This window comes from Amborella trichopoda, chromosome 13 (genome assembly GCF_054954075.1).
Source record: "Amborella trichopoda isolate Santa Cruz 75 chromosome 13, AtrichopodaSantaCruz75HAP2 v2.0, whole genome shotgun sequence".
NCBI lineage: Eukaryota > Viridiplantae > Streptophyta > Magnoliopsida > Amborellales > Amborellaceae > Amborella > Amborella trichopoda.
This window is the reverse complement of record NC_142348.1, coordinates 29,438,060-29,442,345: the sequence shown is the minus strand read 5'-3', so window position 1 is coordinate 29,442,345 and position 4,286 is coordinate 29,438,060.

The following is a 4,286-nucleotide window of genomic DNA, read 5'->3' as shown; positions in this document are numbered from 1 at the left end:
CTTTCTTGGGTAAACCATTCTGAGTAATTGACGGGGATAATGAACTTCGCTTTGAGCAGCTTGTTGATTTTTTCTTTAATTTTGAGCTCAAGGTGGGTCTTCTGACGTCGGAGTTTTTTTCTTATAGGCTGCCCTTTTCATTGAATATTAGGTGATGTTGCACTAATGTGAGATCTAGCCCTGGCATATCATCTTATGACCAGGAGAAGACATCACGATATTCCTTGATAAAGGAAATCCTATTTTCCTGCTCCTCAAGAGATATGGAGGTTCCAATCTTGGTTAACCTTGGGTCCTTATCAGTTCTTAGGTTTATATCGATCGTTTCTTCGATGATAGCCGTTGAGTCACCATCAAACCTCTTCTTGAATTGCTCAACATGGGAAGTCAGTTCCTCAAGTTCAGGGATTTCTTCAAACTCTTCGCTCTCCTGATCTTCATCTTGGTCATCCCGTTCGTCATCTTGGGTATTGTGCATCGTTATCATGCTATCTTGAGTGTTCATCGTTTTTGAAAATTCTTTTTCATTATTATCAGTTTTATCATGTTTTGATATTTCAACGGTTTTTAAATAACACAAGAGGTGTCCCTTATGGGACTTGCGAGAGAAATGTTGGGAATTGGACACATAGGGTGGTTAGATGGCCACCCTGCGCCTATCCGTTTTTTGGCGTCGGGACTTGAAGGTTTATGCTTCCAGCGATTCTCGAGATATGGGAGTGATCAACCAATTCTGTTTCTGGGTTTGAATCGGTAGATGAGCACGCATGGCTGTGTTAGATCCGATTGTGCATACCTTCAAATCCAAGTCAGCAAAAAGGTCTTCAATTCTCAGTTCTTGTGTGTGCTGAGATGTGGAAGAAGAGTTATTTCCTGTTAGGGATTCAAGGATCACCTTAGGCCGTTTTGAAGGATGGGCATTGAGAGGATCGAGGCTTTGAATTCCTCCAGATACAAACCCCGGATAGCTTGAAGGCTTTATCCAAGTTTGCAATAAGGTGAGAGAACACCCGAGACCTCTTCGATCTCCGATTTCAGTTTTGCCTTCGAATGATTCAGAAATTGCTTTCGTTACGCCTTGCCCTTGACTATCCAAGCCTTGGCCTGGTTGGAATCCTTAAGAGAAGAGCATGTACCAAGCTTCGAGGAACCTGAAACTGTAACGATGTTGACATTGGATAATGTCGTCCATCGATGCAAAAGTTTGCAAAATTTGAGGAACAGGGTCATCGGCTTCTAGGCGTAAGGTGGCACAATCGGCTTGCTCAAAGGAAGCGAGCGGGATTTCTCCAAGCTCGACTCCTATAGCTAGCTTCTCGTTACGTATACTAGGATTGAGAAAAGCAGGAGCTTCAACATATACCTTTGCGACGTCGTTTTTAGTTAGAAATTTGAGGCATTGTTGGAGTATAGAGGAGACCACGAGGTTTTCATGCAGTCACGGTCTTCCTAACAGCATGTTGAAAGAAGGTTTTATGTCCAAGACATAAAACTTTATCACTTAGACGGTAGGGCCGATCTTGAGTGTGAGAGACAGTATGCCTTCAGCTTATCTTTTGGTTCCGTCGTATGCGGTGATAGTTAGTTGACATGGCTTGAAGTCATCTGGGCTTTTACCTATCTGCTTAACTATTTTCATAGGGCATATGTTTAAGATTTCCCATTATCAACAAGCACTCTTCGTATCTCATATCCTTGCATGAAGACGGTGATGTGCAGAGGTTGGACGTGAAATCGGTTGAAGCTGGTTAGGATGTCATCGTTTGTGAACATGATTGGTGTCGGTTCCATCAGTTGGTTGATCATGCCGCACAACTCATCCGGCTGCGTGTTGCTCGAGATGTGTGTCTTGGCAAGGACCTTCTCGATCTGGGCTCTATGTGCTGACGAATTGGCAAGTAGCTCCTAGATGGAGATTTCAGCCTAGGTCTTCCCGAGATAAGCAGGTAGATCGTAGGTGATTGTAGATCCTTGAATTTCATTGTTCGGCTCGTGATCTACAACCCCCGCTAGTTGTTTAGTTTTTAAGTTATTTCCCATTCTTTCATCGAGAGTATCAGCCATCAATTGAATGGGTTTTAACACTCGGCCTCTTCGGGTTAAGGAGTCGACCTAGCTAGCTTGAAGCTGGATAGAGTCAGCTCTAGTAAGAGCATTGGGAGACTTTGGGGTGTTGACCCCTTGTTTGGAAGATGACGCCTTCTCATTGGTCCTGACCATATCAATCTTTAGTGTGTCATCTTGGTCATATCAGTCCCATTTGGGAAGGTTATAGAGGTTTGGAGATGAAAGGCTTCCTCTTAGGAGGCTCAAAAGATCTTCTTCAGGTTCTTGAAAGTGATGATCACAAGCCAATATGAACTGACTGGGATCCTCTTCTTTGTCTCCACACTCAATCATGTGAATGACAATGTTCTCTTTCGAGTTGTCTTGAGCTCCCGGCTTTTCGGTCGTTGTGACTATATTTTTAAGGAGAGGATTTGTGAAGATACCCATCTTTTGATTAGGCTCTTCGACAAGTTGATTTCTAGGTGCCACAATGATGTCCCTCATATTGATTAACCCTTGAATCACCTGTTTCAAATATATACAGTTTTGAGTATCATGAGCATGGTTTTAATGCCATTTTCACCGCCTGCTCTTATCCGTGACTTGAAATGGTGGTTCAGATGGTGGCGGGAGATAAACCATATTCTTAGCCAAGAGTAATTCCAACACTTTTTCTAATGGGTCTTTGAGAGGGGTGAAATTATTCTCTCGCCTTTGATTATTATTTTGAGTGTTGGCTCTAGGCTGACTGCTTCGGTTTTGATTCTGGTTGTTGCATTAAGCAGCTGAACCTTGGGCCGATCTGTTAATGATGATCTCATTAACCTGACCGGAAGCATTCCTCATATTTTTTTTCTTATTTTGGGGAGCTATTATCAGCATGTTGTCGGGCTTGGTGCTGAGGGGTCCCTTTGGCCCTTTCATGTCACGCCACCCGCTCGATCATGAAGTCAAAAGAGTGGGGGATAAGACCTTAGCTGAAAAAGGTCCTGTACTAGGGAGCAGTATTCTCTAAGACTATGGAGATCTTAGCTGGGATCTGTAAGTGGATACTCTATGACATGCATTGCCACATCACCAAATCGACTGATGAAATCCTCAAAAGATTCTCTTGGGTTTTGTTTTGTTGCACTGAGTTCTCCCAGGGAGAGAGGTCTTGGTATCGACCCACGATAGTGAGAGACGAATAGGTTGAACATTTCATCTGGAATGATGTGTGCTCGAGCAGACATTGTTCTCCGATGTCAATTCAAGGCCAAACTGGTCAATGTTTGTGAAAGATGGCCTTCAATTGGTTAGGCATGTCTCACAAAGCTTGAACGGAGAGGAGGTACATGTTAACGTGAGTATCTGGATCGCTCTTCTCATTGAACTTGTTTCTAAATTCTGGGACGACAAATCCCAGGGGAAAGTCTTTCATGCCTCCAAGGGTCTCATGAACATAGGGCTTTGGGGGTAGAATATTATGCATGCCCATTCTTACAAGCATATCCTGCATTGCTTTTAAGGTATCTTCTTGTTGAGTATTTGGCATGGCAGTAGGCCCACTGGTTGGTGGGTTCTCAAGCGTAGACTGATAAGTTGAAACTTGGGGTATATATTGGCTTACATGGGCCTGAGATTGAAGAGCCGCAGTCACCGGGGCAGTTTGATATATTGGTGCTTAGGGGCGTACTCACCCATAGGTGTCGCCACCAGTTGCGAAAATTACACTGTTTGTTGGATCGGATGAACCAGAGGGATCGATTGAAGAGTCGGCTGACTCGGTTGTGCTTGACCTATACCACTAACTTGGTTTGGGATCGACCCGTAAGCTGGGGCATGAACATTGTAACCTAGGTCAACTAGACTTTTGAGGGCAGCTTAGATACCTATCTCGCCTAAGGATCGGTTTGAGTCAACACCTCTACTTCGTACAGTGTTAAGGACATCATGAGTTGTAGTATAGTGGCTCGAGGTTGGGTTAGATCCCCTAGACCTAGGTGGGTCTTGGTTTTGAGATCGTTGCACCTCAGAGTTATCTTGGTTCTAGTTATGGGAATTGTCTTTAGATGTTACATGAATTTCTTCCCTCACTTGACTTCTACTTTGGTTGCCTAAAATCCCCGGTAGGACGACGGCTGGTCGTACTCCCTAACTGTTGAAGGTTTTTCGGGCAGAGCTGGCTTTTTGGGCCACACAAATCTCAGAATTAGGAGTGGATGCTTTGGACTCTGCCTCTAATTGAAGACTTGGGC